Consider the following 14,063-nt stretch of genomic DNA (forward strand, 5'->3'; position numbering starts at 1 on the left):
TTCAGGGAAGAATTTTGTCAAAAAAGACTATTCAGTAGCCAACTGCAGGATTCTAGGCAATGTAATGATATGACCACACTCTTAAAAATGCACAATTTCATTTGTAAAGGGGAAAAGTTTCCCTCCAAGGTTGCCTTGGTAAATGTTTCATTAGTTGACCAAAACCAATTTATCACCTATTAGTGATAGACTTCTCAAAACTCACTTTAGGCAAGGTCTTGAAAGAACAGTCAATACTGGACCCATAGGGAAAGCCTCCCAAATTAGCAAGACCTTCAGATATTGCACTGCCCTGGCATAACTTCCACAAACTCAGGATCATTTCTTTACCCAATGACATATTAAGGTCATTCTTTAGTGAATAGTTCACATAGCACTTTAAGGGTGATGAGATACTTTTTTCACAACAAATAGGAGTAGTGTTTTTTTTTAAATTGTTTTTCAATTGTATCTGACTCTTCATGACACCATTTAGGACCTTATTGGCAAAGATACTGGAGTGGTTTGCCATTTCCTTCTCCAGTTCATGTAACAGATAAGGAAACTGAGGTCAATAGGGTGAAGTGACTTGCCTAGAGTCATACAATGAGTGTCTGAGGTCATATTTGAACTCAAGGCTTCTCAACTTCAGACTTAGTACTGTATCCACTATAATATCTAATTGCCCTATTTAAAAAAAAAAAGAAATTTTACATTTATAAATAAAAGAGGAATTAAATTTTACAGACAAGGAAAGTAATGTTTAGAGAGTTGAAATGATTTGTTCACAATCTACAGCTAGGAAATATAGGAGCCAGAATTTAAAAGCCTGTGATGGGTGATAAGTAGGATGGTGATTGTGAGGACAAAAAAATGAATCCAGATAATGTGAAAGCTATTATGAAGGCCTTGATTACTAATTGAATATATGGGACTTGAAAAAGCAACTGATAACCTCTGATATTGAAGGACTTACTGATATTTCCTATTGTTAGTCATGGGATTCCTGCTGGCTGCTGTATGTTGTCCCTCACTACCAACTTCTGTCTGCATCACTTTAGAGCTATCTAAAGATGAGCTAGGGTACAGTGGATAGAGTGTGGGACCTGGAGTCAGGAAGAAACATCTTTGAGAGTTCAAATTCAGTCATGGACAATATCCATGTGACCTTGGGCAAGTCACTATACCCTGTTTTCCTCAGGTGGCAAACCATTTCAGTATCTTTGACAAGAAAAAACTAAAAAGGTCACAAAGAGCAAGGCACTTCTGAAAGGGACCCACAATATCACTACTAGCTATTTCTATAGCAGTCTGCTAGGGTAGTATTACAATAACTTACATTTATTTGGCACTGACCTAGAAAATTTCCTGATAAGGACAGGTTAATTGCTCTTTTGTCATAACTGCCATAGCTCTCTGATAAAAGCTCTGGAGAATAACCCTAGGCTAAAATTGTCTTTTCCTTTTAATTCCATATCTGGAGTTTTCATAATACCTTTTTCACTGACAACTATATAACTTAGGGTTAAAAAATCCCTATACCCTTTCTAGTTTGTCATGAAAATGAATTTGAGCCCATATGATTTGGTCAATCAATCAATAAACATTGGTCAGGCATTGTGTTAAGTGTTGGGAGGATAAAGAAAGGCAAAATACAGCTTCTACTCTCAAGGACCTCATAGCTTCAGTGGAGGAAGACAGACTATGAAGTGAAGCTTGTAAAGAAGGTAACAGGGTGAGGGAAAAAGCATAAAGGAAGCCCAGAGGGGCACAACCAGGTGGAACCAGATGCCTTGGGCATCTTTCTGGGATGAAGGCTCTGGGAGGAGCTCTCCATGTCCACCTTCTGCTCTCTCCAGTCTTAGGAAGGGAGGGGCCCCAGGGGCATATTAGGCAAGTATGACTTTCAAAGTGGATGTGATTTTGTAGGCTGATGAGTTCCTAGAGAACATGATGAAGTCCCAGAGAGCATCTGTGGCTGGGGGAGAGGGAGGGGATGGGATACAGGAGGGCGGCAGGAAGTGGGGAAGCTGAGTTCAAACTTAGCCTTAGACACTAAGTGCCCATTTGCCTCAGTTTCCTTATCTGTAACATGACGTTAATAATAATATCTGCCTCTTGGGGTTGTGAGGATCAAATGAGATAATTGTAAAGTGCTTAGCCTAATGCCTGGGACATGGTTGTTGTTGTTTGTCCTTTATTCTCAAATAGAAAATAAATGTCATCAGGGAGGTGATACCATGACAAACATATACATTGGATTTGAGTGGGGGGGTGCTGTGCTAAGTCAACAGACCCACTTTCTCCTGTGTAGCCATTTGAGTCCAATGACTAGACATGAATGAGGATGACTGGAGATGACCCCGAATATGAAGCAATAAGGGTTAAGTGACTTGCCCAAGGTCACACAACTGGTAAGTGTCGAGTATCTAAGATCAGATTTGAACTCAGGTCCTCCTGACTTCAGGGCTGGTGCTCCATGCCATTGCACCTACCAAGCTACATATGGTAATCACTATGATGACTTATATAAGTTAATTCAGCAGAGAACAAAGAGAGTGTTGTTTTCAACACAGTGTTTAATGTGGAGATAAGATTTGGGGTGACATGATAGAAGCTTTCACATATTTGAAAGGTTACTCTGCAGAAGAGGGAAATCTTTTTGTTTTCTTGGCTCCAAAGGAAGAACAAGGGACAATGTATGGAAATTAAAGAGAAGCAGATTTAGATCTGAAACAGAGAAAAGACTTCTTACTGATCAAGGCTGCTCAGGAGATGGTGGGTTCCCATTCATAGATGGATGAGCAGAGGCTGGATGACCACCTGTTAAGGCTGGAATTCTTGGTCAACAGCCTTTGAGACCTGTTCCAAATCAGAAATTCTGCTCAGACCCATGGAGTTCACTTGGAGGAGAGAATCATAACAGATTTAAAGTTAGAAGAGACTTTCAAGGGCAGCATCCACCCTGTCACTTTACAGATGAGCAAAGTGAGGCCTAGAGAGATTAAGTGACTTGTTCATGCTGCTACTAAGCCTCAGAGGCAGGATTTGAACCCATGTCTTCCTGACTTTACATCTGTCAATCTCTCCAAGACACCATGTGGACCTCTTAAATGATCTTGTCAATGGTATAAAGGATCACCCAGGGATAATGACTGAGAGAAGACCATTGGACTTTTGGCTCTCAAAAGGTAATTGATATTTTTTGTTGTTGTTTGTTTTAGAGAGTGATTTTAGTACAAAGATGGAGATAAAAGACAGATTGAGAGTGAGCTGTGGAATAAGTGATTAGGAAAAAAAGGTTTTGGTGTTCAAAGGGAAAAAAAGAAATGAGATGGTAGCCTGAGTGGGGTTGTAGTGTCAAGGAAAAAAATTTAAAGATATTTTTTGTTTGTTTTTGTTGTTGAATTTTGTTTTGATTTGTGTGTTTCTATTTTTGTTTTAGGGTTGGGGAGAGCCTACTATATTTATGTGGAATCTACTACTTGTTGTAGCCAGGCACTGAGCTCTACAATTATGATGAGATTTGAGAAGACATCTCTGAGTATGTGCAGGTGGACTGAAATGAACCAAGACAGAGAGGGAGATGGAAGATAAGAGAATGGGAATAATTAATGAAACCAGAGGAAATAGGTAAGGACAAAGTCCTAAGAACTAGGGGGACCTTGGCTCTAGGGAGAGCCACCTCTTCTTCAAGCAAGAGGGGAAGAAAAGAGAATGGGAGAAAGACCCTGAGACATTTTGAAGTGAGAAGGATGAAAAGTAGAGCCAAGTACTCTTCAGGATAGCCACTTTCCTCTCTAAAGAATGATATGGGTTGTCAGGATCATCAGCTGAGACTGTGGCATGGGTCCAGAAAATGGGAGACCACCAGGAATTCTGGCTCCTATAAGGGCTTGTGGTTATGGATCTCAGGCCTTGCAAGTCTCAGAGAAATTCCATTCCCAGCTCTAATTCTGACTCTTCTCTTCTTGGGTCTCAGGTTCTCCGAGGATGTGAGGGTTCCTTTCTCTAAACTCTCTCCAAAAGCAGGGCCTAGATTTCTTTCTTAAGAACTGGAAGATAGGGGCAGCTAGGTGGCACATTGGATAAAGCACTGGCCCTGGAGTCAGGAGTACCTGGGTTCAAATCCAGTCTCAGACACTTAATAATTACCTAGTTATGTGGCCTTGGGCAAGCCACTTAACCCATTTGCCTTGCAAAAACCTAAGAAAAACAAAAACAAAAACTGGAAGACACCTTTACTGGAAGAATTGTATTGGATAGATTACCAAAGTTTTCCTTCCTTAGTTGGTTCCTGCTTAAAAATAGAAAAAAGGGAGAAATTAGAGTGGAATTAGATCAATGGAAAGTTGTTCCCCTGCCTTGGTGTGGAATCCCACACCAACCTCATTCAACCAGACAACTCTTCCTAACTACAGCAAGAGTCTGATCCCAATGACACCAACCAAGCTTTCAGACAATGTTCCTGTGGGTAAGTGGACCTGGGTCCTTCTGGTTGGAAAGGATAGGGAAGGGGAAGCTTCAAAGGAGCTAGAAGTAACCTAGTTCAACTCCTTCATTCAACAAATGAGGAAACTGAGGCCAGAGAGGGCATGTCAGAAAAAGGATTTGAGGGGGCAGCTAGGTGGTGCAGTGGATAGAGCACCAGCCCTGGAGTCAGGAGTACCTGAGTTCAAATCCGGCCTCAGACACTTAATAATTACCTAGCTGTGTGGACTTGGGCAAGCCATTGCCTTGCAAAAAAATCTAAAAAAAAAAAGAAATAGGATTTGAATCCAGGCCCTCTTATCTCCAAAGTCAATGATCTTTTCACCATTTGTACACTCACTGGTCAATCTTAGCCATTGCTAAGAGCAACAGCTAAAAAACAAAAACAGAACATAAAGTTTATACCCATACTGTTTTTTGATTAAACAATGAGATATGTGCAGCCAACTGCCATGGATAGAGTGACAGACCTGGAATCATGAAGACTAGTTTTTCTGAGTTCAAATCTAGTCTCAGCCACTTAACTAGCTGTATGACCCTGGACAAATCACTTCACCCTGTTTGCCTCATCTGTAAAATGAACTGGAGAAAGAAATGTCAGACCACTCTAATATCTCTGCCAAAAAAAACCCAAAACCAAACCAAATAGAGTTACAAAAAGTTAGACATGGCTGAACAAAAACAAAATGGGATATGCCTTGAAGATTTTTGAACAAAGGATTGATTAGGATAGGCTACAAAGAAAGGTGAGACAAAAGTCATGCTCAAAAGGAGTTAGAAAACTAATAGAAAGCAGAGGCAGATACACACAAGTGATTTTTACCCTTCATCTTGAGCATAAGAAGTTACTGAAGTGATACTGCGTCTCCAATTTCTCTGGTTCAAAGCCAGCAGCTGCTATCTCCCATGAGGGGTCAAGCTCCCTAAAGCTCACTCCTTCTTTAGATAACTGTCTTTGTTGCATTCATCTATGCTTGGTGAGTGTCTTTGTTCCAGTATCTCCCATAGTATGGGAGGAGAAAATCCCTCTCCTCTATCTCAAATGTGATTCTCTTTTAGGGAATTGTTTTTTCCTCCACTTAAGGCTCTAGCTCCAAAATTAGATACTTCAAAAAAAAAAAAGAAAGAAAGAAAGAAAAAAGAAAAAAATGTGATACTTCAGAAGGAATGAATAAAGGTTTTAGATCCATTCACTGATCCCATAACATCCCACAATTATCAAGGGAAGAAGGAGGGTTTCTTCTGCTCCTAGTCCACTCTTTGGCTATCCTTATTGTCCATTTAAAATCTTTTTTTTGTGACATTTCCCCCTTTTCTTCTTCAAGAAGATTTGTGATATTAATTTTAACTTGACATTACTCTGTCTAAAAATGTTAAGGACAGAGGTAAACAACATAGAACAGATGGACCCCAGTCCTACTTCCCTAACTCATCCAATCAGTTACTGGCTCCTGGTTTGTTCGGGTTATTTTTTCCCCCTTGCACTACATCTCTACTAGTCATCCCCTCCTTTCCTCTAGTATTGTAACCATCCTGGTTCAGGTCCTCATTTCTTCTTGCCTATTGTATTATTATAATAGTGTCTTACCTGGTCTTCCTCTTTCCAATTCATCCCCTTTCGATCCATTCCTGAGAATTATTGACTGAGTACTCCATTCATGGCTCTATGTCATTCTTTTATTCAAAAACCTTCCATGAGACCCCATTGCCTACCCCAAAAAAGTAAAATCCCCAAAAGCAAGGTCCTCCACAATCTGAATCCAAAATAACTGTCCAATACCATTATTGGGTATATACCCCAAAGAGATCATGAAAAAGGGTAAAAACATCACGTGTACAAAAATATTCATAGTAGCCCTGTTTGTGGTGGCAAAGAATTGGAAATTGAGTGAATGTCCATCAATTGGGGAATGGCTGAACAAACTGTGGTATATGTATGTTATAGAACACTATTATTCTATTAGAAACCAAGGGATAGGTTTTCAGAGAAGCCTGGAAGGACTTGCATGAACTGATGCTGAGCAAGATGAGCAGAACCAGAAGAACATTATACACCCTAATAGCAACATGGTGTTGATGATAAACGTTAATGGACTTGTTCATTCCATCAATGAAACAATCAGGCACAATTTTAGTTTTTTTTATTATTATTTTTAATCAGACACAATTTTAAAGTATAAAGGATACTATCTGTATCCAGAGAAAAAAACTGTGGAGTTTAAATGAAGTCCAAAGTCTATTACCTTCAATTTTTTTAAAAGTGTCTTATGGGGGACAGCTAAGTGGCACAGTGGATAAAGCACTAGCCCTGGAGTCAGGAGAACCTGAGTTTGAATCTGGTCTCAGAACTTAATAATTACCTAGCTGTATGGCTTTGGGTAAGCCACTTAACCCCATTGCCTTGCAAAAGCAAAAAAAAAAACAAACAAAAAAGTGTCTTATGTACTACATAATTTTGCTATCTTTAATATTTTATTTTCTCCTCAAGGATATGATTCCTCTCTCAACACATTCAATGTCAATCAATGTATAGCATGGAAACAATGTAAAGATTATCAGACTGCCTTCTGTGGGGAGGTGGGGGGAGAAAGAGAGTGTGGGGGAAAGATTGTAAAATTCAAAGATTCAAAATGATAGGTAAAAACTATTGTATTTAATTGGAAAACAAAAAAAATTAATAAAATTAAAAAAATAAAATACCTGCTCAGTCTTACCCTAACCAGCCCATATTCTATGTTCCAGTCAAACTAGATACCTATTCATTCTATTCTTATTTTGCTCTGTCCTATCTCAGTCTTTATTCACTCCTTCCCTTATTCCTCCTACCCCAACCATGTCAATCTAGTAAGTCCTGCTTGCCTTCAACTCTGATGCTACTTTTTCAAGGTGCCTCCCCTAGTATACATCTCTCTCCTGTGTTAGTGAGGTTCCTTCCTTAGTTTTTTTTCAGAGTTTTTTGCCAGCACCTTGTGTTACTCTTTCTGGGGTATTCTCCAGCATCCAACACATGTATTGGGTTAGATGCCCAGACAGTAGCTGCTACTGTTCAAAAGACAACTGTATAGTGTTAGACTTCTAATAATGTAGCTCCTAAGACCCCATCAGTATCTTTCTCATCAAAAATCAGCCAGTAGACTTAATTTAGCAAATGCATTACTAAAATGATATAGCTAAAAGAATTGGTACAAATTGTTCCCCCTAAAACTTGGGGTTGGTACACTTTCTCACAATTATGCACAGTGTCCATAGGAACTGCATGATGGTAGTGAGGTAAATGTGTAGGTATACAGCAAAAGATTAATCATAACTTTTATTACTTCAGAACTTGTAAGTCTTTCCATAGTCCAAAGCTATCAGCTGCTATCTGCCAAAGAGGGTCAAGCTTCCTGAAGCTAACTCCTTCCTTGATTGACTGTCTTTTCTTCATCCATTTATCTTTGACTTGTCTCTTTGCTTTAATATTTCTCATGATATAGGAGGAGGGAAAGTTCCTTCTCCTCCACCCAAATGGAATGCTCTTTCAGGGATCTTAGGGCTCCAACTCACAAAATTAGGCACTACAAATTGGAAGGCTCTTATCATTGAACTGGCCAATCCAAGACTGGACAATTCAAGGAGTGTACCTGATTCTCTTGTCCATCATGTTTTTGCATTCTAATCTCAATTAAGGAAGAGTTCACACCTGATAAAGGGATCAGTGCATCTTGTTTACCATTGAAACCTAATTTGGTTTAGAAATCAATTCTTTGATTCAGTCAAAGATACTTTCATGCCTGATAAAGGTATTTGGAGAAGACACATTAAAACTCCAACAAGTTCTTATCCTTTAAGATAGTGAAGGGTGAAAATCATCTGTATCTCTTCCCCTGGTTGGGTGACTCACCTGTCCTTTGTAGCTTATCTTAGTGCAGGTGACTTAGGCTAATTTCTTATTATATATTTGTTAAATTTGATCTTGCCCCAGGTTGCCTGCCAAAGAGTTAAAGGAAATCAATGAGAAGATCAAAGTGTGGTCCATTCAAGTCAATTCAATAAATATTAAGAACCTCTTGTGTGAAAAAAAAAAAAAAGATTAGACAAGCTGATTGCTGGGGGCAGCTAGGTGGTGCAGTGAATAGAGCACCAGCCCTGAAGTCAGGAGACCTGAGTTCAAATTCGACCTCAGACACTTAATAATTACCTAGCTGTGTGGCCTTGGGCAAGCCAATTAACCCCATTGCCTTGTAATAAAAACCAAAACAACAATAACAATAACACAACAAAAGTCATTGGGAGTTAGTGGATGAAGAAATTGAGGTCTAGGAAGTTGTTTGTCCAAGATAACAGATGGGAAGTAATAAACTGACTTTTGAACCCAGGTCTGATGAGTTCTTTTAGCTTAAATCTATGATAGTATGATTTTAAGATCCTATGACGTGTTGGTAGAGGTGCAGTTTCCTCAATGGACAGAAGATGGCAGTGCAAGAATAGGATTTTTCACAATTTTAAATTTTTTTTTTTCTCTCTTATAGGGACCATTTCATTTTAAGAAGGACTGAATAAGTTAAAAATTAGGGAGGGTGAAAAGATGATGAGAAGTAATAACAGGAACATGAAACGAATCTTCCAGAAGAGACAGAGGATATACCAGAAAATAATAACATTTGTCCTTTATTCTCAAAGAAGTCCATGACATCAGAGGAGGTGATGCTATGATAAGTATGTGAATTGGATTTGAGTGAGGGGGTGCTGTGCTAAGTCACCAACCTCACTTTCTCTTCCAGAGTCATCAGGGTCCAGTGGCCAGATATGAATCAAGACTACTGGAGATGGCCCTGAATGCAAGGCAATTAGGGAGAAGTGACTTGCCCAAGGTTGCCCAACCAGTCTGAGTCAGGTATCTAAGGCTGGATTCAAATTCTATCCTTCTGACTCCAAGACCAGTGCTCCATCCACTTTGGCACCTAGCTGCCCTACCAGAAAAGCAGCCAAAGAGAAAATAACCTTTGGTGATTTCTAATTTCAACTTTCAAAAACCCTTTTTAACAAATATGCATAGTTGAGCAAAATAAAATTCCCTCATTGGCTGTACCTGAAAATATGTATCTTATTCTGCATCTTGAATCCATCACCACTATGTCAGGAAATGGGTTAATGTACTTCATTCTCCATCAATCCTCTCAAACTAAGGTTGGTTCATTGATCAAAGTTCTCAAATCTTTCAAAGATTTTGATTTTGATGCTAAATCATTGTATTACATATATATATATATATATATATATATTTCCTATTTATGCTCAGTTTATTCTGCATCAGTGTATAGAGGAATTCCCAGGTTTCATTGAAACTATCCATCTTGTTATTTCTTTTGTTGAAATATTATTCCATTATATTCATATTTCATCACTTATTTAGACATTTTCTAATAAGTAGACACCCTTACTTTAGTGGGGGGTTTTGGTACTCCCTAGCAAAACAAACAAACAAACAGAATCAGACCAAACCAAACCAAACCCCCCTCATTATCTAGCACCTGATAAGCAAAAATTTCTGTTTCTATGGTCAAACAATGAGAATCTTTGGGTTCACCTGATTCTATAAAAGATTTTTTTTTCATGAAACAGCTAAAATTGAAACTCAGTGCTATTATCAGTGATACAAACCTAGAATCAGGATTAAAAAGGGACTTTTGGAGGGTTCACAGATGGAACTTCCTCTTTGTTAGTAATAAAAAATTCATTTGGACTAAATACATGTAAGAATTTCTAATCCTGTGCCCCATTGATGAAAACTCTTGAATATCACCTGAATGTCAGGGTGGTACAGATTATGTTCAGTCTTTTCAGCTGTGTCTGACTCTTTTTTGTGAGGCAGATATTGAAGTCATTTGCCATTTCCTTCTCCAGCTCATTTTACAGATGAGGAAACTGAGGTAAACAGGTTAAGTTATTTGCCCAAGATCACACAACTACTAAATGTCTGAGGTCAAATTTGACCTCAGGAAGATGAGTCTTCCTGGCTCCAAGCTCAATGCTCTAATCCACTGCTCCACTTAGCTGGCCTAGGTACAGGGATCTACAAATGAATGGATTGTAAAGGAACTTTGCGCATTTACTCATCTTGGATCTAGCAATTTTTTGGACCACATAGCACTTTTTTTTTGTTCTAGACATCTGATTTCATTAAGTGTAGGAAACTCTGGGTTTGGAAACTCCCTGCAGAGATGTAGAGGGGTAACTTCTCCACTCACATAAAGTCTTAAATTGTTACCTGGGGGCACCAAGGAGGTAAGGGATTTGCTTATGGTCACATATCTCCTAAGAGGCAACTACAGTATAGTCAAGAGAATACTGAACCTGGAATCAGGAAGATCTGAGTTCATATTCTGTCTTTCCTAAACTATAAAATGAATATGTTGCAGGATTGTTGTGAGGATCAAATGAGATATTTGTCTAAAAGCAACAAGTACTAAGTAAATATTCATTTCCTTCCCTCCACTAAGCTAAGCTAGTATGTGTTGGAGGTGAAATTTGGACTTGGGCCTTCCTGACCCTCTCTAACCATTTGACCACACTTTAATTCTTCAGAAAATGTGGTATTAAATGACTTACCACAGATATACAACTTATCTGAAGAATATCAATGGTTAATTAGAAGTTCAGTCTTGTTTTCAGTGAATTATCCATCTTGTTATTTCTTTTGTTGAAATATTATTCCATTATATTCCTATTTCATCACTTATTTAGACATTTTCTAATAAGTAGACACCCTTACTTTAGTGGGGGGTTTTGGTACTCCCTGAGTATGAGGTCATATAAGAATTTGCCCAAATATCCAAAGACAATCTAGTCTTCTTTGCTCCTCTCCAAATCTGATCCCAGTATGCAAATGACTAACATAAAGAGGTTTAGATCACAAATTCAGAGCCAGGATGAACCTTAAAGACTTTACACTCCAACCTCCCATTTTTCAGTTGAGGAAACTCAACTGTTTCCCAGAGGGTTTAAGTGACTTTCTAAGAACATAGAGATATTAAATGGAAGGAACCCAAGCCAAATGTAGTACTATTTCCACTATAATATCACTTTATTATTTAGGAACTGTTAGATGGCACAGTGGATAGAGTTCTGGCTGGGAAATCAGGAGGACCTGAATTCAAATATGGCCTCAGATATTTGCTATCTATGTGACCCTGGGCAAGTCACTTTACCCTATTGCCTGGCATCTAACTCTAGTCATCCTGATTCATATCTGGTCACTGAACCCAGATGGTTCTGGAGAAAAAAAAGGAAGGCCATTGACTTAGCACAAGCACCCCCTTCACTCAAGTTCAGTTCACAGACAGGACATGTCATGATCTCCTTTGATAATGAAGGACACTCAATCTCTTCATGTTGTTACTTAGCTTTAAAGAAGAAATTACACTTTTTTTTGGAGATGGTTAAGTGACTTGCCAAGGGCTAAGTGTCTGAGACTAGATTTGAATTCAGGTTCTCCTGTTTCCAGGGCCAGTTCATTGCACTCCTTAGCTAACCTTGAAATCCCAACTAAGGAGGGATCAGGTATAAGGAAGCCCCCTCTCCTTGATAGTTCCAAGAGCCTGAGGAATAGTAGAGGTAGGCATGGATATAAAGATGCCAACAGAACAGAATGGTTTAAGTGATAATATTTAGATCTTTCCATCTTCTTATCCCACCTTCTGCAAAAAATGCTTCTTACTTACTGGAAGAGTAAAATTCTATCTTGGGGTTTAGCCATGTAGACTAAGACTTTGAACAATTCACATTTTTTTTTTTAGATTTTTCAAGGCAATGGGGTTAAGTGGTTTGCCCAAGGCCACACAGCTAGGTAATTATTAAGTGTCTGAGTTCAGATTTGAACCCAGGTACTCCTGACTCCAAGGCTGGTTCTCTGTCCACTGCACCACCTAGCCACCCCTAGACTAAGACTTTGGACCTAACAATAATGGTAATAATAATGATAATAATAATAATAATGATAATGATAATAATAATAATAATGGTGACAGCCAACATTTGTACAGCATTTTGAAATTTGCAAAGTGCTTAGCATTTGTGAACTCTGACACTCATACCCTTGGGATAGCCTTGGAAAATCATTCTTTTTCATTTTATAATTAAGAAAATGGAGGCCCATGGTCAAAAAGTAACTTCCTCAAAGTCACATAACTAGTAAGCAAGAGCCTGGATGGCTCTAGGCATAGAAAAAAGGACCTGGGGCCATATCTCCTCCTACTCTATCATTTTGCATGGGTCTAGTTCTGTGAAGATGGGAGCCTTTCCAGAAAGTCATGTTACAGGGCTTGTTACTCAGTATTATCTACCTTTCTCTGAATCCACCCCTTGGCAAGCTTAGCATAAGGGACAAACTGTTATCTGAATAGAGTAACCAGTCTGTTGTTCAGCACAGACTTCTCCCTAAATAAGCACTGAAAGTATTTGTCTATTTTTTGAGGGATATAAAGGCCAAAGAGAAGAAAAGGATGGCATAGACTAAGAAGAAGATGGCTTGGAGAAAATGAATTTATGAGAAAACATTTTAAAAATAAAAAAAAGTTCAGAAGAGAAGCATACCTCACAATGGGAGGGAGGGTGTTGCATTTTGCTACACTTTGTTAAATTTACTGTGTACTTAGAAAGCAAATCAAACATAATAAAATGTCTTTTATTTATAATTCTTGTTTTTTTATTCCAGGTTTATTGAAATGTTTGTTGATGATTGCTAAATTTACAATAAAATTTTTTTTAAAATTAATTAAGGGAAAAGATGAGAAGCCATAGCATATAGTATCAGTTTTTTCAATATATTGATTGATTTTTCTTTTTCCTCTTTTTTTTTTAAATCTTTGCTAGAACCAGAAGAACATTGTACACTGTAACAGCAACACTGAGGTGATGATCAACCTTAATGGACTTGCTCATTCCATTAATGCAATAATCAGGGACAGTTTTAGAGTGCCTGCGACAGAGAATACCATCTGTATCCAGAGAAAGAACTGTGGAGTTTAAATGAAGACCAAAGTCCATTGCCTTCAATTTTTTTTAAAGTGTCTTATACATAGCAGCCCTGTTTGTGGTGGTGGGGAATTGGAAACTGAGTCAATGTTCATCAATTGGGGAATGGCTTAACAAACTGTGGTATATGTATGTGATGGAACACTATTGTTCTATTAGAAACCAGGAGGGATGGGAATTCAGGGAAGCCTGGAAGGATTTGCATGAGCTGATGCTGAGCAAGATGAGCAGAACCAAAGAACATTGTACACCCTAACAGCAACATGGGGGTGATGATCAACCTTAATGCATTTGCTCATACCAATAGTGAAACAAGTGGACAATTTTGGTGTATCTGCAATGGAGAATACCATCTGTATCCAGAGAAAGAATTGTGGAGTTTGAACAAAGATCAAAGACTATTACCTTTAATTTAACAAAAAACAAACCTGTTATCTTATAATGTAATTTTGCTATCTCTCATACTTTATTTTTCTTCCTTAAGGATATGATTGCTCTCTCAACACATTCATCTTAGATCAATGTATACCATGGAAACAATGTAAAGACTAACCGACTGCCTACTGTGCAGGGGTGGG

General features: G+C 38.4%; 1 long non-coding RNA gene across 1 annotated transcript; it reads left to right on the plus strand.

The window, feature by feature from the left end:
• Positions 1-2,034: 2,034 nt before the first annotated feature.
• Positions 2,035-14,063, plus strand: LOC141489580 (uncharacterized). The gene is made up of 3 exons (XR_012468942.1): positions 2,035-3,170; positions 3,425-3,612; positions 13,324-14,063. It is a non-coding gene; the product is annotated as an uncharacterized LOC141489580 (long non-coding RNA).

Source organism: Macrotis lagotis, chromosome 5 (assembly GCF_037893015.1).
Source record: "Macrotis lagotis isolate mMagLag1 chromosome 5, bilby.v1.9.chrom.fasta, whole genome shotgun sequence".
Lineage (NCBI taxonomy): Eukaryota > Metazoa > Chordata > Mammalia > Peramelemorphia > Peramelidae > Macrotis > Macrotis lagotis.